This window comes from Euprymna scolopes, chromosome 27 (assembly GCF_053919585.1).
Source record: "Euprymna scolopes isolate OS-2025 chromosome 27, ASM5391958v1, whole genome shotgun sequence".
NCBI lineage: Eukaryota > Metazoa > Mollusca > Cephalopoda > Sepiida > Sepiolidae > Euprymna > Euprymna scolopes.
Genome location: NC_136508.1, coordinates 83,957,045 through 83,982,996, shown reverse-complemented (window position 1 = coordinate 83,982,996; position 25,952 = coordinate 83,957,045).

The following is a 25,952-nucleotide window of genomic DNA, read 5'->3' as shown; positions in this document are numbered from 1 at the left end:
TGTACTGAGAGGGAGATGACTTATCACCTGAATTCTTAAATACAGGGCATACTAATGAGGTTTTCCAGGGTGTTGGGAAGCACTTCTCCTTAAGGCAACGCTTAAACAGTTTGGTAAGAGTGGGAGCAAGTTCTGGTTGTAATTTTATTAACACTATAATTGGAATACCGTCAGGACCAGTTGCTTTACTGGAGTCAAGGTTCTTGATTAGCTTGACGACTTCACGCACAGATATTTGTATGTTGCATAGCATGTTGTCTGTTATAGGAGGGAATATGGGGAGTTGATGGCCTTCGTCGCACAGGGTAGAATTGGCGCAAAGTTCTTTGCAAATAGTTTGGCCTTGTCAGATGCTGTCGAGATGACCTCTGGTCCATTGATAATGGTTGGGATAGAACACACGTTTCTGTTATGGATCCTATTTGCTATTTGCCAAAACTGGTGGGAACCAAGCCGCTGTTTGGATTTAATGGATTGAGCATATAGTTCTCTTGCATTTTTTATTACTCTTTTACAGTGGTTGCTGGCGGTCCTGAAAGCAGCTTTAGTTTCAGTGCATCTATTATGTTGGTAGCTATGGAAAAAGTGATTTCTGTGTGCGATGGCAGCAGCACCTTCAGGGGAGAACCATGGCTGGCTGTTAGGTTTTTGTTGGAATTTTTTGGATGGTATGAATTGGTCTATGCCTACAAGTAACCATTCAGTCAGGTCTGATACTGTAGAGGACACATCCTTTTTAAACATGGAATGGAGAGGTAGATCAGATATGAATGTATGGAAGCTATCCCAGTCAGCCATAGAGTATCGGTATACAGTACGGTGGAGAGGTATGTCTGTAGATTTATTATATTTCATTTTTATCTTAACTGATACAACACAGTGGTCGGAGGATCCCAGAGGAGATAGAACGGAACATTAGCATAGCTCAGGAGAAGTGGATAGAAAAAGGTTTAGAAGGCTTGCGTACTGACCGGTAATATCGGGCACACGGGTGGGCTCGCTAACAATCTGAGTGAGGTCATAGGCAATGGCAAAATCATGACAGAACCTCCCCTCATCATCAGTCTTATTTGAGTAGGTCAACCATTCCACATTATGGACATTGAAGTCACCGCAAATGTGAATGTTAGCCGAGGGATGAGTAGACAGGATGTGGTTAATTTTCTCCGATATACTCTTAAAGGCAGTAACTCTGCTGTTGTGGGGGCGATAGAGGGCAAATATATGTAAGCAAGTGCAACCCGGAAGTACATATAAGGTAGATTAGGGTCTTCTCTGGAGATATCCCTGCCACACGGGAAGCCATCTTTAATGTAGGCACATATTCCATGCCCGTGGCGATTTTGGGGGTCAGATTTAGATGTTAAGTTAGAGTATCCTTCAATTATGAACTCATCTAGGGAGCTGATCGGCCCTATTCCAGTTTCACTTAGAAAGAATATGTCAGGTTTCGTCTCCTGTAATTGGGTTTCAACCTCTGGAAGGTTAGAACGTAGACCCCTGATATTGGAGAAGGAGACATAGTAGTAGGGGTCTACGTTGGAGGATGGGGTTCTAGACTTATTTGTGTTTTCTTTTTTGAGATATTTCATGTTGAGGATTTTGGGATTTGTGGAACAGGTCAGCATACTTGATTATTGCAGAATAAAGAGGGAAAGTGAGAGAGGAAAGATGGGAATTTTTTTTTTTTTTTTGTAGCACATTATAATGTAAAGCCGTAACAATTACCTACTAGTATGGCATCGAGAGGCCCCACCAGAGACTACTGCATGGTCCAAAATCCATTCCCAAATGGCAATACAGCAGCCCCAGTACTTTGCACCTGCTGATAGGACAGCCTCCTTGGTGGTTATTCCAAAGTTCGGGTCCCTGCCTATCAGGCGGTTAACGTCAGCCCAGATGAAAACGTTTACCTCCAGCACCCTTTCTAGTGACATGGCCGCAAGGATAGACATAGAGACAGAAAAACAACCAAAATATTTTTATCTGAATTAATGAACAACTTCATATTTTAACATAAACTTAAAGAAGTTGAACATCAAATTAAAAAAAAATAAAGCAGTAATTAACAAAATCTCAAATTTGAGTCAAAATTTCATTAAACCTTTTTCAGCTTAACTTAAAATTTTAAATTCAAATAAAAAACAAATACGTTACTAATTACAATTTCATTTTGCAATTTTATCAATTTTTAATACAGTTTCTTTTTTATTTTTAAAATCAAATCCTTTTGATTTGTGGTTAAGATTTTTAATTTGAAGTTGGTCTTTTTCAAATTAAAGTTCAACTTTGTTAATTTAAGCATAAAGATGTGTATATAATAAAATAAGATTATGTACCTAGTTATCTATTTGAGGTCTTGGGCAAGTGTAAAGTTTTGATTTGGTGTTGTCATATGGAAATATACAGTCTCTCATTTTTGTATGCAATAGTTTTGTAGATTAATTTTCTTGTAGGTTGAAGCACTACCACTCTAAATGGGAGTGTCCCTTGGATCAGTAGTGACTGTACGCCCATTACTGAATTCAGTTTTGTATCATAGCAAGGACAAATGGAGGGAGAGATTTAAGCATTTGATACGATTTGGAAATAGAGTATGCAGAAAGAAACATAGAAATGACTGGGAAAAATGGATTTTGTGGCGATGAACTGAGGTAGAAGCAAACAACTTGCATAAGGCGATTCAAGGCATTTCGTGTCATACCTCGATCAAATTATACAGGCTGCAACGGTAAAATTGTCACTCAAGAAAAGGCGGTTTTCGTTATTATTGCAGACCATTTACTAGTATATACAGTTGTATACAAATCCCAAGAGCAACAGGAGCCTTCTATCATGTTTGAAAGTGACACGGTGTTCAACGAGCAAGATCAAAGATGCGTCGCGGTTTGTATCTTTTTCTCGTTTGCCCGCCTTCTACCCCGACCTAAACCTGTTTGGTCATATGTTAAGATGAACTCCAAAGCCAGCTTGATCGCCGTCATCTACTGAGTATTGACTGAGCTCCCACTGGCGCTTGTGGAAAAGGCATGTTCCCAGTTCTAGCCCCATATCGAGGTGGTGATTGAGGCTGAAAGCGGCTACATTGAATAGATGTCAGCTCTATTACATAATCAAATTTCCTGAATTGAATTTTTCAATAAAAGTTTTAAAATAAAGCTGTAGTATTTTTTCTTTACAGCGACAAATTTATCGTTCCACTGTATTTAAACTAAAGGTGGGAGCCTGTCAGGTACTACCACACCTGGTAGTAAGTGTAATTCTACTCTCCTGAAAGCTTTTAAATTGGGCTTCACCACTGAATTCTCTTTAAAGTTATATCCAGGAGCAGAATTAAAAATGAAAATATGAAAGAATGGAACAAATTTTCAAATTGAATCTGAAGTGGCTTGCATCACATATATGGATCTCATATTACTTGTATGTTCACATGATGTTGAAATTGTGGTTAGACATTCAAATCCTACTCATATTTCAGTGTTGTTTGTGTCAAAAAGTATGTATGTCCCGTGCAGGTTTGAAGTGGCATATAAACACATACACAATAGACAAAAGAAAATAATCGTGCCGAGTTGCAAGCTTTGTGGACAACAACAGCGCTTGACTGAACTCCAATCTATTCCCTCCTCCTTGTCAATCTTTCACAAAAAAAAACACCCGACTAGTTACAACCACTTTCAATAATTTTCCCCACTCTTTACCTGTGCCTAAATCTAAGTGCAGATTCCACGAACAAAGCTTCTTTCCCAGAACTGCTCACTTGTGGAACACTCTTCCGCTGACCTACTTCCTGGTTGAATACAACATCGTCGCCTTAAAATCCAATGTAAACAAGTTTTTGTTGAGCCATCCCTATAAATAATTAAATTCTACCCAATTTACACCATTAACGATTACTACATTACCACCTTACATTCATTAACCCTTACCCTCGAGTGGCCTGCGAGCCTTGATAAGTGGTGACTCCCAAGTAAAAAAAAATGTATATGCTTTAATAACGATTCATTTAAGGCCTCCTGAAAAGAATGGTGAACAATAAAACATGAAGCTCTAATTAAACAAACAACCACCATCTATATCCTCTAGATTTCTTTCACATCAGTTCATCAAAATATCAAACACTTGGTAAAAGACCTCATCACCATCTTCCAAAGCACCGGACTTATCGTATCCATAGCAATGTAAAGTGTCTTTTATTAACGCTGTAAAAATTGTCAAAAGACTGAATAAAAAGGAGGATTGTGTGTTCAGAAAATGTACGAAGATCGTTTGAAGAAAATGCATTTACTAGACTTTTTGCCTGTTCACTTAGAATGAGTTCTTTATGGTTTAATATGGTTAAATTGTGCTGATTTTTGCATTAGATATTAATCTCTAACTGTGCATCGAATGAATATCACAATAGTTAGCTTGCTGCCCCTTTATCCCAATAAGAGTCTGAAATCTTCTAAAATAAATGAGGTATTGTGGTGACTAATCTCTTTTAATTCTTATTAATCCCAAATTGAGTATTGAACGGATACCATAATACTTAGTCTGCTGTGCTTATCATAACAAAGGTCCATTTAAAATTTCAGTCAGATCGACTTGGTAATTTCTGAGAAAAAGTGAAACAGACGGACAAAGAAATCTATATATCTGTAAAAGTGAAAATGTGTGTGTGTGTGTGTGTGTGTGTGTGTATGTGTGTGTGTGTGTGTGTGTGTGTGTGTGTGTGTGATTTGAGACCAAAATGATAAATGTTAAAGGGTCAAAAGTGAGGTCAAAGTTAAAAAAATTGACCTCTGTGATCTCTACGAAATTACTCAAACAAATTTTAGTTTAAACATTTGAAATCTTACATAAAGTGTATTCACACGTAGGGCAAGTTATGAACAGTACATAGGGCCCAAGCCAAGTCGGCCTGAACTGCTAGTAGAATATAGAAGTCAAGTAATTTTTTGAAATGATTAATCAGAATCGGAATCTGGAATCGGAAAAATTGGAATTTTGTGGGAATTGAATTTGATCACAATCGAATTGGAAACAAACTGAGCCTTATTTCCGATTTCAAAAATGATGCTTTTATTTTTTCTTATCCAGAAAAAAATGCATGTATTTTACAATCATTTTTGTTGTTACGAGTTTGTTTCCTTTTGTTGTTGTCACGTTTTTTTTTACTTTCTAACATGAATTATAGTAGTTTTATTTTTAGATTTTATGCAGTAAGTAAAGCATCAAATAAAATAAAACCAACTTGTAATTATAATTATAATGTATTTATGAAACAATTGTGTAGTTATAATTATAATGTATTTATAAAACAATTGTGTAGTTATAATTATAATGTATTTATAAAACAATTGTGTAGTTATAATTATAATGTATTTATAAAACAATTGTGTAGTTATAATTATAATGTATTCATAAAACAATTGTGTAGTTATAATTATAATGGATTTATAAAACAATTCTTCTATTTTTCGTAGCTAGGTGATTATGAATAAACATCCAAAAAGTCTACAAAAATAATATTAAACAATTTATTATCACTTTTGATATTCGTTTTCTATCTTATATAAGGTTTTCGAGACAAACTTGATCATTTTTTATATTGTTTCATATAAGAACCATTTAAATAATTTGACATCAGTATAGTGTGATGGATAGCGGTTTGATAGGTTTAACAGCTGGAGACCATGGATGACAAGAAAGCACTGAAGTAATGGAAGACAGTAACTTACATTATGATAATTTTTATCAGATTCAAAATTCTAAAATCTTAGCTATGCCTCAGTGTTTCTTGAATACATTAAAGGACATGAAATATGAACTGGAGAATTGTGACAGAAATGTGGAATCAATGGCTAGCAGGAATCATCATAGCAGACATTCTGACAGTTTCCACGCAACTACGATTTGATTCGTTAAAAAGACACAACAGAAGATGTCGCAAGGCAATGCAGACCTAAATGAGAAAGATAGATTTCAGAATATGTAGAGAGTGCTGAATGAGGATCTTTGCTATTCTTCATACAAGAGTCACAAGGATTAATTACTGCTAAGGTCACCATTCGCCCATGTATGGAGTACTGTTGTTACATTTGGGCTGGTGCATTGGCTACTTGTCTCTCACTCCTGGACAGGGTTCAAAAGAGAGTCGCCAACCTGATAGGTCCTGAACTGTCCCATCAACGAAATGTTGCATCCCTCTGCCGGTTCTATAATTTAATGGTGAATGTTCTGACGAACTACAAGAATTTGTACCCCCTCGACATGGATACCCTCGACAAACCCAACAAGCAGCTAAATTCCACCTCTCTACAGTAGAGATCCCTAGGTGCAAGAAAGCCTTCTACTCCAATAGTTTCTTTCCCAGAATTGCTAGACTTTGGAGCTCCCTTCCGGGATTCTGCTTTCCCAACTGTACTGACATGCAGAAGTTCAAGTGTAATGTGAACAGACATCTTGCTACTCATCTCCCTTCATAATATCCCTGCAACTTATGTCCCCGATAGTAGCACCCTACTTCAAAGTGGCACTGTGCCTTGTTTGGGATGTAAATTGAAAAAAAAAAAGATAACCGCCTTACAGACACCAAAGCTCAAACACTTAGCCAGCCAGAATCAGTTACATACCATGCAAAACAACAACTGCCTACCCTATAGTTCGGACAAAATTTTGTACCCTCAAACTGTAATAGATAAGGTGACTTCTGTGATCATTTATTCGAAATAAAAGCTCTGGTCCAGACAGTCTGCATCCAAAAATATCCCAAGCACTCTCTCTATTCACAGCCGATCTCCTCACCCAACTCTTTAACTTATCCGTGAAGATTGAAAAACTGTCCTTTTGTCCCATCTTCAAGAACGGTGACAGAAAGGATCCTGTCAGTTATAGGCCAGTCTCTCTCACTTCTGTCATTTGCAAAGTCTTTAAGAAATTTCCCAGCCATGATGTGCCAGGAGCAATCACCAATCACACCTCTCCTGGGTCGACATTGTTAAATACCAGTGGCAAATGAAGTGTATCTACAGGACGACTAGAAACAAATGGCGAGATAAGCGGAGAGCACATACAGCGCCTAGAATTCCCAAATGGTCACTCATATGGTATTAACCATGGTCAACGTTGCTTAACTTTGGTGATCTGACAAGAACCGGTGCGTCAATGCGATTATGCTGAATAATATATATATATAATCATGTATTATGATGCCGTAGATTATATATATATATATATATATATATATATATATATATATATATATATATATATATATATATATATATATATATATATATATACACGTTTTATTTTTTATTACCATATCTTTCTGTTAAGTTACATTATTGTTTCAGCTACTCAGCCGTTTTTTTGGCCGTCTGTAACTTCCTTAGACTTTTACAGAAATATTCGCTATTTTGGGATGAAAGAGTAATATATATATATATATATATATATATATATATATATATATATATATATATATATATATATATATATATGATGCAATTCATTCTTGAATATGGCTTTCAGCTTCATTCTTCTAGTTAAGGATATTCAGCACTTGGAATGAGTCTAAAGACTTACACTGTAGATGGTCCGTTGGCTCCACATAAACTCCCATGAACAACAATTAGAAACCCTAAACCTATATTCACCAGGGCGTAGACGATTATATGAAGATCTCATCCTCAACTTTAATATCATGCATGACAATTACAATATACTTCATGCAGTGCCGTGCTTAGCAACATTGCCCTACGCCAAAGAGAGGCGCCCACGGCTTTTACTTTCACTGAACAAAATTTTGAGTAGACAAGCCATGGACGACGAACATTTTTATAACACAAGTTTGAATGTCATACACTTTTTCAATCATTACTTGATCAATAATCTTTTATAAATTTTTAACTCCTTCCATACATACTGTATTCCTAAATATCATCTTTAGCAAAATCTCTTTACCAATATGTATACATATGTATATGTATATGTATGAGTGAATATATGTGTATACATATACATATATATATATATATACATATATATACATATATATATAATTTTTAAAATATAATTATCCACTGACACGTGTTTCGTCATCTATGACTCATCAGAGTGGCTGAATCTAATACATATGCCACTCCTCATTTGGGGGTACCAAACTGGTCAAAGGGAAAATTATTCCCAACTCTTTTTTTTTTTTTTACAAGGTGGTCACCACTTATCAAGGCCCGGAAGCAACTCAGGGATAAGGGTTATTGTAAGTACAGTACGTTAGTGTGGATATGTAAAGTGTCTACTTAAGGGGGCGGTTCACCAGGAATTTGTTTATGTTGGATTTGAAGACATCCAAGTTGTAGTCAGGAGGGAAGCAGGCAGACGGAACAGAGTTCCACAGGCATACAGTTCTAAGAATGAAGCTTTGTTCATGGAATCTACGTTTTGATTTAGACATAGATAAAGAGTGGGGAAAGTTTTTGACAGTGGATTCAGCTAGATGGGTGTTTTTTGTAAAAGATTGGCGAGGGGGGACCAGAGATTGGAGTTCAGACGAGCACCTGCCATGGAAATAACGATAAAACAAAGATAGGCTTGCAACGTCTCTTCTATGGGAGAGAGGTTGCAGGGAAGAGAAAAGGGCATCCTCCACTAAGCCACAAAGTCTATTTTGTACTTTGTCAAGGCAGGATAGACTGTTTTTAGCAGCTCCTGCCCAGATATGGCAGCAGTATTCCATCCTTGGACATACTTGGCTTTTATATAGATAGAGAATTGCATCAGTAGTGAGATATCTTCTGGAGCGGTAGAAGGCTCCCACCATCTTTCCAGCGACCTTGGCAACAGACTTGATATACGTCTTCCATTTCAGATCAGGAGTGAAGGTCAAGCTCAGAAGCTTGTCAAAACATGGGGCTTCTCCTAGACGAGAGCCATTCATTTCAATTGATGCCAGATGGGGATCAGAGCGTTGATGATGTAAAGATAAGAGTTTGGTTTTAGATGCATTAAAGGTAACCAGCCACGTCTTCCCCCACTGAACCACTCATTCAAGATCAGAGGAGAGAGAATCAGAGAGAGCTTTGTCATTTACAGCCTTTGATGTGTTGCTATAGATGGTCGTGTCATCAGCATAGATGTCAACGAAAGATTTAAGTATGTGTTTAGGGAGATCATTGATGTAGATCAGGAAGAGAGTTGGGCCCAGGATGGACCCTTGAGGGACTCCAGCATTAATACTGCAGGCCTCTGATTTTTGTCCATCAACCACTACTCTTATGAGCCTATCAGAGAGAAATGATTTAACGATAGAGAGAATATTTCCAGTTATACCGTAGCTGGAGATCTTGTGAAGTAGGCCTTTATGCCAAACCTTGTCGAAGGCCTTTTATATGTCAAGAGCAATTGCCCTGGAAAGGAAGCCTTTGTCAAGAGATTCACTAATCCTATGAGATATAACCGTTAGCATATATTGTGTGTCACTAAGAAGGTTATTTCTGCTGAGGTGTTTGACTATTTCTCTATTTACTATGGATTCCAGCAATTTACTCATGACACACAGGAGACTTATTGGTCTGTACTGAGAGAGAGATGACTTATCACCTGAATTCTTAAATACAGGGCATACTGATGAGGTTTTCCAAGGTGTTGGAAAGCACTTCTCCTTAAGGCAACGTTTAAACAGTTTCTTCGTAAGTATGGGAGCAAGTTCTGGTTGAAGCTTTTTTAACACTATAATTGGGATGCCGTCAGGACCAGTAGCTTTACTGGAATCAATATTCTTGATTAGCTTGGCGACCTCATGCACAGATATTTGTATGTTACCTAGCGTGTTCTGTGTGGAGGAAATATGGGGAGTTCATGGCCTTCGACGCATAGGGTAGAATTAGCTGCAACGCATTAACATCTAATTACAATGGAACAGATTTTCTCACACTCTTCAATACAAGACTCGCATTTAGGTAAAAAAAAAATGCACTTTCATATAAATAATTGAATTCATTCAATAAGTATTTCTAACAAAAACAAACAACATCTACGTAAAAATGCAATGAATCAGCAATCCTGTGAGATAGCTCAGTGGAAGAGACTTAGGCTTATTATCACAGGGTCCTGGTTTCGAATCTCGCTAGATTCAGCCACTCTGATGAGTCGTAGACGACAAAACACGCGTCAGTGGATAATTATATTTTTAAAAATAATACATATGCCGCTCCCCATTTGGGGGTACCAAACTGGTCAAAGGGAAAGTTATTCCCAGCTTGCATTTAGGTAAAAATGCACTTCCATATGGATAATTGAATTCATTCAATAAGTATCGCTAACAAAAACAAACAAACATCTCTCCCTCTCTCTCTCTCTCTCTCTCTCTCTCTCTCTCTCTCGTTATATATATATATATATATATATATATATATATATATATATTGTACATTATTCTGATTGTGTTTACTTCTCCACCCATTTTTTTTTCTTTTACCACCCTCCCCCACTTCAAACAATATTCCTTCACACCAAGTAACTGGACGGTTCCTATTTTACTACACTTCCTTCCCCATCCTTTCCTCCTAACCCACTTTTTCCTCTCAGATTCTGCTTCCCTGTCCCACTCATGCCCTTTTAAGAACTTACACTAGCTAGAGTGGTGTTATAACCCCCTCTCCCTATCCTCGACCTTATTCACCTTCGTCCTCGATTTGCCTTCATATATTTTTTCTCACCATTCGCCATTTTATGATTTAAACTGACCATGAAGGGCTGACTGCCGATGCAATCCAATTCCATATACAACTTCTTTTATCCCTTTTCCATTTGAATTCTGTATTTTTAGAAATAAGACTTCATGTGCTTCTCTACGCATTAACATCTAATTACAATGGAACAGATTTTCCCACACTCTTCAATACAAGACTCGTCTATTAGAACATTTCATTTTTCTACATCCCTGGATATTTTTAAAAGAGATTCCAAAGGATATCTTACTGAACTCTTCATGGATTTATCAATCGTTATACCTAGTACAAACCTTTTAATCTCACTGGATGTCTGCAACCAAAATTATTGGATATTTCTGAGTATTCTTTTTCATTCTCCTGTAAACTTTTATTTTCGTTTAAAAACTCTTCAAACCGTTTTCAAAATTGAGCTAATTAGCAAAAATAAATTTTATCTATATATTTCTTTTGCTATCATGTTTTTCCTCTGAAGAAAAGAGCCTATCTTTGAAACTCCATGGAATAAGGGATTTTTTTTCAGAAAAAATTCTTTTTTTTTCTATGGTGTCGAATGGTTCCGGGTGGCCTGACAAAGTCTCATTGACGGAAACAGATGGCTGTTTGTGGCGACCAAATATAACTGTTTACTTCGAATAAAAAAAATATTTTGCTCTTGTTATCGAGCACTATCCAACAACCTCGTTGTATTCATTATTCCCTACTTTTGAACATCTCAAACCTGAATTTATATATATATATATATATATATATATATATATATATATGGAGAGAGAGAGAGAGAGAGAGAGAGAGAGAGAGAGAGAGAGAGAGAAAGAGAGATGATTGATATATTTAAACATACAAGTATGGTAATAATTTCCCAATTAATCTTAATAATTATGTAGTTAGTTTTTTATAATTACAATAGATCGACGGAGCCAAGGAGAAATGCGATTTCCTGGGGTCTTACGGCTCTGTGGAGTTTGCAGGGGTCCTAAGCACGGCCCTAGGTTCATGATCTCTTTTTCACACGAGATTTTTTTTGTGTGTGATTCGTGTTATGCTAATAGTTATTGTTTTATCAAAAATATTCCCATATTCCGTGATAACGAATGGTTGAGGAGTTAAGAATTTGAATGAGCGTTCATTTTAATATCGCAGATTGATCATTTTTTATATGTGAAGAAATAAAGTACTTGTTAAAGATAATAGTCTTTGTAAGAACAGAATAACTGCAGTTTAAAAATTTATGTATTCTGTAATCGAAGTCATTTTACTTAATGAATTTATAGGAAATGTTATGCTTGTTTGGTGTTCAACATTCATATTCTAGTATTCCACAAATAGAATTGTCAGCCAATCAAAGTTCCATAAAATTAGATTCTACGTTGGATGGAACGGTCTGTATTTACACAGGAAAGTTATACTGGGTAAAAGATAATATCACGGAATAAGAAAATGAAATTCTGACGACCTAAGATGAAATATCTATGAAATGAAGGATAATTACTGGTGTTTCAGTAAAAGTTACGTTAACTCTCTTTAAGTATGACTATTTTTTTAGAGTCAGGTAGGTCGGAAATAATGTAGGAAATTCTGAAATCGAATCAAACCGACTGATAACTTCCGAAAACATGCATCAGTTAATGGCAGGGATCATATTGGAATTTTATGTAGCGCATACGCTAATAGTTTTATGTCGACTAAATTTAGATGGCAAAAATGGAGACGATTTTATTATGTGCATAGATATAGATATATGCATTGATATGACTTTCAAAAAATATAATCAGTAAAAAGTTACGTCAACTCTAAGTATGACTATTTTGTAAGAGTCAGGTAAGTCGGGAATAATGTAGGAAATTCTAAAATCGAATATATATGTACATTGATATGGCTTTCCAAAAATATAATGCTAATTTTCTACAACATAACATTTTATCGAATTACTTAAAATGAGAGATGACACCTGAAAGAGACGTTTTAAAACGAAAAGAACAGAAGTAATACACAATCATCCATCGTTTAAGCCGTTTGCTTTATGAGTTGAATCTGCTGATCGAAGAGTAGTATCTATCCTGATAGTACATTTCACTTGTTTTCTCCTCGGTCAGTGAGGGAGATATCCTTCTCGACTGAGGTAATTTAAATTTTTTGTGCTAATACAATGTACTTTTTGAGAAGCTGGATATTTCCTAAATTAAAACCCACTCTGTATTCACGAAGAGGCAAGTAAATAGGGACTCATTCACCGTTGTAAATCTCCCATCTAACATTACTGTGATGTTTTTTTTTCTTTTCATTCATGTCCAATATGCTTTTAGCCTAAAATATTTTTAAATTGAACTTCAAATTAAAAAATTTGTTTTTATTTTGCAGTTCAGATATTTTTCCGATTAAAGCGTTGTACTTTCTAATAAGTATGTGACACAAGCGAAAAGAAATAAATTAATGTCGTCCGATAAAGAAAATCAAGTCATTAATATTCAAAAGTAGAAAACCGAAAAGGCAACAAAATAAGAAGAAAGGAGGAAAAAGAAGAGAAAGAGTTGAAACGAAGAGAGAAAAAGGAAAAGAGAAAAATCAATGACCGTTGGAAAATTCTGATTGGCTGGAACTCGACTGCATCAATGTCGTCTGCTTAGACAAGTTCATGTGTGTGCAGTGTCTGAAGAATTGCTTCAAAGATTACGATTTCAGGCAAAAAAAAAAGACAACAGATTCGTGGTTTAGGTTGGGGTACGGGTGAAGCTGCATATTTTAGTGAGGCGGGGTATTAAGGTCATGGTTACTTTCGACATCGTAAATTATCTTCAGGAAAGTGAAATTATTAAAGTCAGGAATAAAGTTGGGAATTATTTCAGAACAACTTATTATCCATTTCTCTTCCTCTCTCTCTCTCTCTCTCTCTCTCTCTATATATATATATATATATATATATATATATATATATATATATATATATATATATATATATATATATATATAACTACTTAATTTACTCACATAAAATTAATATACGAAAGTATAGATTTATGCGTACACTTTAAGTATTTACTTCAAAAGTGCTCAATACGTAGGTAGATCTAGTTAGTAATTTATAAAATATATATGGCGATTAAGCTACACTGAATATTCGGCGTTTCATCTACTCTAGGACTCCTCAGGCTTAAGCCTGAGGAGTCCTAGAGTGGATGAAACGCCGAATATTCAGTGTAGCTTAATCGCCATATATATATATATATATATATATATATATATATATATATATATATATACACACACACAGCCACACATTTATCTATCTATATATGTGTGTGTGTGTGTGTGTGTGCGTGTGTGTGTGTGTGTGAGGGTATATATGTTATATCTACATCTCTCTATATATATATATGTGTGTGTGTGTGTGTGTGTGTGTGTGTGTGTGTGTGTGTGTGTGTGTGTGTGTGTTGGTGTTAAAAAATAAATAAAATTAATGATAAAAATAAAACTTGAATAAATTACAATATTTATTCATCAAATATTCAAACAAAGGTTAAAAATAAAGAATACGTGAGTTAAGAATTTTTTTTATTTTTTTGTTTGAATTTTTGATGGATTAATAAATATTGTAATTCATTCACGTTTTATTCTCATCACCAATTTTCTTGTTTTTTATTGCACTGTCTAGGTATATTGAAATTTTTATTATTTCAATAGGTTTAAGTATAAAAATATCTTTATCTCTGTAGTTTGATCTATATGATCTTAACTATTTTATGTTTGTAGTTCAATCTATATTATAGAAGCATTAAAGAAAAAGGAAAATCCTGAGCCTTTTTCTTTGATAATGATTTTACTTAAAAAGAATCAACGTATTGAACACTTTGGAAAAAATATTGGTGTTTTAGTTCAATACATTTGAATAATTTTTATTCATACACGCACGTGCGTGTGCGTGTGTGCATTTGGGCGACAACGTGATTAGGCCGTACATGATTATTATGTACGGCATAATCACGTTCAGATCACCGAAGATAAGCAATGTTGAGCCTGGCTAGTATCAGATAGGTGGGAATTATAGGCTTATCTCAGCATTGTTTCCGGTCATCTTGACCCTCCACTTGCCACTGGTATTTAACAACGCCAACTCAGGAGAGGTGTGGTTAAAGATTGCGTAACTCTTGTCACAGAAAATTCCACATGCAGGCACCTTTACAGTGGGTATCCATAGTCTATCAAGACTGAAGGAAGCTACCATTTGGGCGGTAATTCGTCCTTTAAACACGTTCCATGAAATTTTGTCTGCATCCTTCTATTCTGACGTTATAATTTCTTAATAAATCTTTTTGTTTCTGGCAGAAAGTAGCTGATGTATTCGCTTTTAACTCGAGCACTTTCCCATCCGTCAGAGTCGATCATCAGGGATGGTTATCACTGAAAATGCTCGGATATTTATACGTTATAGTGTTTCTGTTTTTTTTTTTTTCTCTTCAGGTAATGACATGTAATTTACAATATTCGTAAGGTCTTATGTTTACATTAAAGGTATTTAATGATATTTTCACTATTATTAAAACTTATTTACTCTGAAAAAATCTACTCCGGCAGATACATCAGCCTATTTCTGCCAGAAACAAAACAATTTATTAGGATATTAGAATGGATTAGAACAAAAACATTTAGATTTATATATATATATATATATATATATATATATATATATATATATATATATATATATATATAAAGAGAGAGAGAGAGAGAGAGAGAGAGACAGACAGAGACAGAGACAGAGACAGAGAGAAAGAGAGGATAACATGTGTGTCATTTATTTTGTGTGTTACGTTTACATCCTAGTGGATTGTCGTTTAATTGTAACTTACTTAATTGTTACTGACTTTCATTTCTTGTAATAAATAATTTTACCAAGAATTCTTCATAAGTTTGGTTTCAGTTTCGATTATAGCTAATGGCATTTAAGTCAAGTTTTTTATGAATCAAGAATTCTTCGTAAGTTTGGTTTCAGTTCCGATTATAGCTGAAAGAACTCAAGTTATATATATATATATATATATATATATATATATATATATATATATATATATATATATATATATATATATATATATATATATATATATATATATATATATATTCATAAATTTTAGTTTTGGTTTCGATTCAAGTTATTGCATCCAAGTCATATGGATGTATTTGTTTATTTTTGAAATCACAACTTTATAACATATAAAAATCGATAGAACAGTCTCTATAATAATATATACGAAATCTGCAAGAATTAAAATATCACATTTAAGCATACTTTACGATCGGTCTTTGCCGGCCATCCCTGCTAGCCTAGATAAATACTTTTGCAGTTTTAGCAAAAGAACTATAAGATATAAAAGTTCTCTGTGGAATTTCTTCAGGTCCTGCTAGTTTATACACTCTAATTAGGACCCGTTTCTTAAGGTTTTGTCCGAATAAAATGAAACTTTGGTCATAACTAGTTTATTATATTCAAAACATCACATCAAAACACTAGGGTCTTTGGCATTTTTTTCTCCGTTGACTGTAAAATGATCAGAAAAACAATTGAATGTCCTGTTTTTTTTGGGCCACCCTGTATATATATATATATATATATATATATATATATATATATATATATATATATATATATATATATATATTAATGTACTTGCAATAACCCTTATCCCTGAGTGGCTTCCGGGCCTTGATAAGTGGTGACCACTGTGTAAAATATATATATATATATATATATATATATATATATATATATATATATATATATATATATAATGAATAAATGATATATGTATATATACATATAAATATATATATATAAATATATATATATAAATATATTTATATATATCTATATCTATATCTATATGTATAATATATTATGAATAAATGACAAGAGTCTATATTCCAAATTTCATGATGTTGACTATCTTACAATTTATTCCTATAATTCAATTAACATGTACACTTCTGAACAGTATCTGTTGCGTAGCACGGCCCTATGTACTGTTCATAACTTTATGTGCATATGTATATACTAAGAAGTGTGCATATGTACGGTAATGCCTTTCTATATAATAGACTTCCTTAACTACCATAGAGAAAAGTTGGTAGAGACCGCATACGTAAATTGCTTTTTTTTTTTTATTTGATCACAATTTTGACCCTTAACATTTATTGTTTTGGGCTCAAATCACATTAAAATGTTTGACCCATGCCCAAATAATCTACATCTAAAATTTCACGTCTTTGGACCCAAAATTGGCGGAGGAGTTTGGTAGAGTCTGCCAAGATCAACTCTTTAAACTTTGACAACTTGCCAGCTAAATTTTCGCTCCAAAACTGATTAAAATGCTTGTTGCATGTCTGAATACCCTTTATGCTAAATTTTAAATGTTTAAACCCAAAATTGGCTTAATAGTTTGCTAGAAAACTCTGCAAAGGTCAAATCTTTTGAACTTTGACTCCTTGGAGACAAATTTAAAAAAAAAAAAAAAAAAAACGATTAAAAAACTTGCTCTATGTCTGAATACACTTTATGTAAAATTTCAAACGATTAGACCAGAAATTGGCTGAGTGATTTGGTGGAGACCGCAGAAGTCAACTTTTTAAATTATGATCTTTAACATTTATTGTCTTGGGCTCAAATCAAATTATAAAGTTTGATCCATGTCCAAGTAACCTACATCTAAAATTTAAAGTGTTTAGACCTAAAATTGGGTGAGGTGTTTGGTAGAGTTCTCACAGGTCAAATCGTTGAACTTTGACCCCTTAACAGTCAAATCTCTGGCCAAAAACCGATTACAAAGATTTCCCAAATCTCAATACCCTGTATGTCAAATCTCGAGTCTGTAGACAGAAAATTGACAGAGTTATTTGGTAGGGAAGTGTACACACACACACACACACACACACACACACACACACACACACACACACACACACACACACACACACACACAGAGATATTTTCACTTTACACGATTCGATGAAAAAATGATTTCGGCCATGTCCGTTTTCTCACGTGACATGTGATGTAAACACAAAGGAAACAAATACTAATCTATTATGTACACTAAAATTGCTAATTTATTCCAAACCATTTTCTTTAATAATTAATTTTCTACCTCATCGTTTGCCGTAATTTGAGAATATTTTTATTACTAGGAACTGACAATGCAGTAGATACCATTGGTTTCATTTGAAATTCAATATTTAAATTTTAGAATTTCGCTACAATAATAAAGAAAAACCAATTATTTTTTATATATAATAGCTCAAATCAAATTTAAAATGCAAAAGTCAAGTATCATGGTTCAGTTGTGCTCTAAATAGAAACATTCATTTCGAACGTGCCCTGTCATATCAAAGAGCATACTGTTGAGTTTATATGTCGGGCTTTCAACTTGTGTGATCATAAATCTTCTCAAATGCACTTGTGATGTTAGGCTGTGTAAGGTGTTAACTTTGGTCAAAATCGCCTGTACCTTGTTTCATTGAATTTTTTCGATTATCGATAATCGATACTTATCGAACACAGTTCGATACAAAACCTATCTAAGAACACTGCCAGACACATGAAGTACCTTTTTGGTAAATTTCATAAAAATCGGCCCAGCCATTTTCGAGTCCATAGGGAACGAACTCAAACACACACACACACACACACACACACACACACACACACACACACAAATTTCCTTTTATATAATAGTAGAGATATTCGCCCAGTAGTACTATGTAAGTTAATTTCCCTGAGAAGGTCTTCATGCTAGACTTTATCAAAAACTTTGGAGATATCTAGTGCTTTTGCTCTAGCTTCACCTATCTAATCTAGTTCTATCTAATCTAGTTCTAGCTAATCTAGTGAGTGATATATGCGTTTAGAAATGATCGTTAGGATATCTTTAATAGAAAGCACAATTGCACCATGGTACTTGAATTTCTCGTTTAAAACTTTTATTTAAGCAGTAAGGCCAAGCATATAAAAATCATCAGGTTCTTTATATGACAGGGGTACATTGGAAATGAATGTTTTTGTTTAGAACACAATTGAATACTTGACGCATTTTAAAATTTAATTCAAGCCGTTATATTTAAAAAATAATTTTATAAAATCAACAGTAGGTTCTCTACTGCCTGCCGCCTGGTGTACCGTGATGGGTTCCCAACTAGAGCAGTGATTTCACCGATTTCGATGATAAAAATATGGGAGTGTGAAACATTCGTTGATCGTTATTCAATCCCGGGCAACGTTGGGTCTACCTGTTAGTTTAATATAATGAAATCTGTTTTAGCTAAAAGAAAGATTAATGTCGCTCTTGATGACTGTACATCCAAATAACATCACAATAATGCGGCTGTGTCCCAGAGGTTGATAATTGAATATATAATGTTCCTAATCTTCATAAACGACCTTCCCGATGCAATCATATCTAAGATGAGTGTATTTGTTGATGCCATCATGCTCTATTTCTGGCATGAGCGGACCAATCAAATGCCCACATATGCAAGGCAATGGCTGAATATTTTAAAAAAATGACCGCCAATCTGTAAGGTCAAAAATGAAACGTCATAACTGATGCTACCAATACAAAGCTCCTTTTATAACAACTATAAGAAACCTTTCCAACCACCGATTGTTATGGCCAATAGCATATTTCTTGAAAGTTCAACATTCAATTTCCTCAAACTGATATTTGTAAACACATGAAACGGAATAAGTGCATGAAATGGAATAAGATGTAGCCACATCTACTGCAAAAACGGTAGTCTGTCTGTCTGTCTGTCTGTCTCTCTCTCTCCCTCTCCCTCTCTCTCTCTCTCTCTCTCTCCCTCTCTCCCTCTCTCTCTCTCTCCCGGGCCAGAAAACTTTGCACACCTACCAGTATCCCAAATCTCTACAAAGCCACCGTTCGCCCATGCATGGAGTATTGTTACCACATCTGGGTTAGTGTACCAACCACTAACCTCTTCCTCTTGAATAGAGTGCAACAAAGAATTTTTAACCAAATAGGTGCTGCACTGTTGAAATGTTTCATGCGAACTTCACATCCACACTGGCTTTTAATTTCTCTCTCTCTTTTTTTATCTGTGAGTCTATCTCCAAGATTTTTTATCAAAACAATTTCCAGACAATTCCACAACTGAAGAGGGCTATCACAACAAAAATCCGGACAGTTACCAGAAGGGAATATGTCACAGTTGTATATTTGGGTGGTCGTTACCCTATAGTTAAAAAGTGTTTACATATCCTATTAATTATTTTGACTATCTCAATTAAATCAACCTCCAATGTTTTTTTTTTGTTTCTTTTTGTTAAGTAGTTAATCTTAAGAATTTTTAATAATTAAGTTCCTGTATTGCATTTATTAGTTGTTAAGTTTTCTTTGGAAACCTCCTAATTTTAATATTAGATATCAATTCCTATGTCTAGCTTTGACTTGGGAAGCAGAATTTTGCATTTTTATCTTGTAAATAATTATAGCTATTCGCGATATTAAACAGCAAAGATTGTTACTATAAGCTTTTCGGCTTGAATTCTGTTCGTTTTTAAGGGAGGAAGAGTGTGAAATGTCAGAACAATTATTTGCTATGGAATTCACAAACGCCTTCCAATTTTTGGTCAAGTTCAGTTTCTGCCTCAAACATTGATTGGCATTGAATAGAATGAGAAAAAGCTTTTCATCAATTTACAAAATTGTTGAGAGGTTGTCTCATTCCATAGGTTCGTATGCTATCAGACCAAAATTTATCGTTTTAATCATTAAGCAGACAAATCGACTGGACGCATCTTAGATTCGATGCGTCCAAGCATCGAAATAAGATGATCTGTCTGTTTATCGGTCTGCAAGACTTGACTTTAAAATAGGTTTTACATTGTTATGTTTGAAATATTATTTACATTGCTAAACATGTACATTGAATAGAGGCATCTTAAAAATTGATCAATTCTTATTTATCCCTCTGGTACAATTATATATATATATATATATATATATATATATATATATATATATATATATATATATATATATATATATATATATATATATATATATATACAAAATTCTAGCCTTGATTGAAGGAAGACAAAAACTTGCTGCTATGATCTCAAATAACAGCAAGGGAAGACTTGATTCCAAATATTTCTCATATGTTATATTATCCCCTCTTTTGAAAATAGGATACGATTATGATTGTTACCAGTATTGCTGTGGAATTTACTTTATATATGAAAACCAAAGAGGGGAGATATAGCATATGAGAAATTTTTGGAATCAAGTCTCCCCTTGCTGTTATTTCAGCTCATTTGGAACCATAGCAGCAAGTTTTTGCCTCCTCTCCATCAAGGCCAGAGGTTTTGGGAAAATATCAGATATTTTGTAATTCATATGCAAAACTAGGAAGACTATGATTGAAGTATTGGTAAAATTGCAAAATATAAAGTTGAAGCAAACAAAAGGAGAAATTGAATCTAAGTTGATATAAAGAGAATAAGTTTGAAGTATAAGTTTAAAATCAAGCAAAGGCGATTGATAAATACTGAAGTTAAAACATTAAAGTAAGAATACATGTAATTTAGATAAATAATAGAAAAAATTGGGTAAAGAGAGTTATCTTCCTTATAACGGAATTAGGAATGGTTATCGGATAATGAGGATTAAAAATATAAATATAATGATTAGATAATAATAAGACTTAATAAGTTAAATTTAAAACTTTAATTATTGACATAAACAATAAGAGATTAAAATAAATTCTAATTAATATTATTTAAATAAACATTTTCATTCCTTCTTGAAGGATAAAAAAGCATTAACTAGTAAATCGTAACATGTAAAAAAATTTATACCAAACTTGAGAAAAGAAAAGTTAAACATATAAATAGAAACTAAAATTTAAAGGTGTAGATTAGTATTTGAGAAATAAATCAATAAAATAAATAAGTTGGGGAAAATAATAATAAAAATAAAAAAAAAAACATTAAAAGATTAATTGAATATGAAATAGTGAATTGTTGAGGTTTCATATAAAAAAAGAAATAAAAATACGAAATCAATTTGCAGGCAATCAAAAAATTAATAAAAAAACATAAATAAAACATAAAAATTGGGATAGAGACGAGTCCAATTACTTAATCCCTTAAAATAGGGATTATGAATGTATTCATATATGTATAACAAACATATTTCACCGTCTGAAGAGTAGCTATTTTGGAATATTTTTAAATGATATAATATTTGAAATTGTTCAAATAGTTACAAAACAATTGCAACACATAAGGAAATACATAACATCTAATGTTCTCATTTTATATTTGATTGGCCTGATTTTGCAAAAATATATGCATGCTCGATTATGAAAACTGATAACCATGAAGCTTAATTAATTGAGCTAATTATTGGTATATGAACATTATCGGAATTTTAATATATTAAAAATTTTGGTTAAATTTTTTTTCTTAATATTAATATGGTATATATATATATATATATATATATATATATATATATATATATATATATATTAAAAAAATTACATAACTTCTTTAATAACTTCGGCGTTTCTATAATTATCGAACCAAACAAAAAAACTTCAAATTTTCTAGATGTTACACTTAATCTTAACACCGAAACTCATAGTCCCTATCATAAACCCAACCTTACGCTTTTATACGTCCTTAAATCTTCTAACCACCCCAACTCAATTATAAAATCTATAGTACCATCCGTCTCTAGAAGAATTTCTGCTCTTTCTCCTGATAAAACACTTTTAATCAAAATGCTACTTTCTTCAATAATGCCTTAAGGAACTCAGGACACAATGAAAAGATTAAATACAACCAGTATGCTCCTCCTGCTGTCCACCTTAAATCTGTAATCACACACAATATGACTCGCAAGAAACCAGTTTGAAATAACAAGATCTGTCACTATCAATAAGAATGATCCAGTCTACATATATAATCCCCACCAAAATACTAATCGTAATACCTCTAACCCACCCAGTCGCATCAGGAGTAAGAAAAATATTTGGTTTAATCCTCCATTTAGCCTAAATGTCAAAACTAATATACCTAAGGAATTCTTCAACATTGTACTAAACTCTTTCAAATACCCACACAGATATAGTTCTATTTTCAATAAAAACTCAATCAGAATTTCTTATTCAACGATGCCTAATTTAGCACAAAGGATCTTCATATCTAATTACAAAAAAATTAAATCAACCAAAAAAATCCCTTTCCCAATTAAACCCAAAACTAACTGTAATTGTAATAACAAACATCTTTGTCCACTCAATAATGATTGCATCCATAAAGATGTTATATATTCATGCACAATTACTGAGCTCCCATGCAATCCTCCCATAACAGACACTAATATTTCGTCTTCAAGTTATTCTTCTTCCCATCCTCCATCTGATATAGTTACTAATCCAATATACCACTCGAGCAACCCCTCCATCTACAACCATACAACTAGCAATGATAATAATAATGATAATAATAATGATAATAATAATGATAATAATAATAATAATAATAAGAAGAAGAAGAAGAAGAATATTAACGAGAATAATAATATTGCTCCTAACAGCCATCCTAACACTAACAACACTCATTATCCCCTCCAAAACAGTCGTTGTACAATCATTGTCCCACCCTTTGTTGAACACAATGAACAAAATTCAAACTATTTAACTAATACAAATCAGCAAATTAATATTAATACCAGACCTCGAGCTTTTAATAAAGTACATACATATATCGGCGCTACTTCAACATTAATTAAGAAAAGAATATCAAACCACATTCCTTCTTTTAACAACCATAATTCTAATAGTAACCAAGAAACTTCTCTAACCACTTTAATTAAAAAAAACTTAACTCTAATAATACCCCCTTTTCAATCAAATGGACTATCATAAAAAAAGTTAAGTCTTATACTCCAGGCTCTAAGTCATGTCGCCTCTGCACAACCGAAGCTATAACTATAATTACTTCCCCTCAAAGTAACAATATAATAAATTCTAAAAATGAACTGATCTCTTTCTGCAAACATAAGTCCAAATTTAATTATGGTAATTTTGAAATTACATAGCTATTACTTTAACCTTTCAGATATATATCATTTTTCTTTAACATTATCGTTTTTTCTACATACTTTCTTAATACTTTATAACTTAATAATCCTTTATTTTAATTCTTTATTTCTTTTTTGTTTGGCCGTTTTTTTTTTAATCTGCAATTTCCGTTTTAGTATTTAAATATTCCTATCAAATATATCAATCTGCTTACACATTCATATCCTGTATGTATATTTACTTATATTTTACTATATGCATTTGCTTAAATACTTATTTGCAGATACCGGCCATCCTCTCCCCTTATAAAATTTTTTTATTTTATATTTTATTTTTATTTTTTATTTTTTATTTATTCATTTATTTTATTTAATTATAAACTGTTGTATATATAGATTTGAATTCAATTTGAAACAAGAGGATACAATACAGTGCATAGGGGTGATCAAAGCTCTTTATGCCAGGCATGTTGAAGCCCAATGCTTCTCGTCAGAAAAGGAGGGGAGGTACTAATAGGGATGCGAAGTCTAGCAGTAGGCATATCAGGTGTCTTGTATAGGGGATATACATTAAAGGGGGTGGGAGGGTTATCCAGAAGATTATTAGATAATTATGGTACTTTAAATATGCTAGAGTAAGATTTTTGCATACAATCTAAAACTACTGGGGAAAATAATGGAAGTGAATCACTAAAAGGGCTGTGAGATTATACCCACTTCAAAATTTTAAATATATCACATTTGATAAAATTTAAATCATATGTATTAAACTTTCTGAGGAAGACAATCCAGGTGGTCCAAAATCACTTAACGCATTACGCAAGCTATGAGGGCTTAACCTCCTTTAAAATTTTAAATATAACCTACTTTTATTCAATTAATATCTTATGTTTAAAATTCTCCCACGAAGACAATGGAAGTCGTCTTGAATCTTTACGTTACCCTCTTTGTGTTGAACATCTACCTGTCCTCACCTCTTATCGTCCTATGGGGACAGAACACTCTTAAAACTTATAAAAACAAAATGTATATTCGACTTTAATAAAACCATCTGTATTAAAAGCTAATTCAGAGAGTTTTCCAACGACGTCTTCTGGCTATGAAACTGGAAGAGGGAGAGGGGGAGGGGCTAGTAAAACAAAGAAAGTAGTATGATGCTATGAGCATAATGAAAGTTTTTGGCCAAGATCAAAGTGTAGTATCTGTTCTTCAGATGCTGCGCTTCCGTTTCTTGTTTCTTTCGGTGAAGGAGCAGTCCTTCGCGACTGAGACAATTTTTTTTATTTTTGTACCTTTTCTCCACGTTATAAAACGACCCTAGTGTCTAACTCTGTCCCGTGGGAAGGCATTGTAAATAGGTACATTTTAATGATTCTGATTCAATCCCGAGCAACGTCGAGTTTTCCTATTGATATATATATATATATATATATATATATATATATATATATATATATATATATATATATATATATATATTGAAGTGTTATATTGCATTTCATATATGCAGTGAAAAATAACTATTTACTTGTCTCCCACGAGAGCAAAGTTATTTACGTTCAATGTAATCCTAATTGTATGTTTAACATACAAATTGAGTTCATCTGTAAATATTATAACAGTTAACCTCTTAACATTGTGCATCAACCAACATAGCGTGTATCATCATATTAAGAGAGAGAGAGAGAGAGAGAGAGAGAGAGAGAGAGAGAGAGAGAGAGAGAGAGAGGTGCATTGATGCATGCATTTTTAAATGCTCGCATGACTGCATAAATGAATTCGCGCTTGTGCTTTATCTTTCCATGAAAAATGGTCGAAGCTGTAAAATGGCAATAGTCACAAATTCGTGCATTTTCCTTCCCTTCGCTATTTGGCTCTTGGATACTGGCATATTTTTAGCCAGCCAGAAGCCTTTATTGTTGCAATTCTTCCTGCAGCGCTTACTATTGGCTTGATGGCAATTATGAGTTTGCTAAAGATCGTGTTCCGCTAAGTTAGTTCGGATAATAAATCAATAAAAAAAATGTGATGCAGGCTTGTGGAATCACAGATATTGTTTGCATCTACTAACGCCTGCTCTACTCCTCTCTCTCTCTCTCTCTCTCTCTCTCTCTCTCTCTCTCTCTCCATCCCC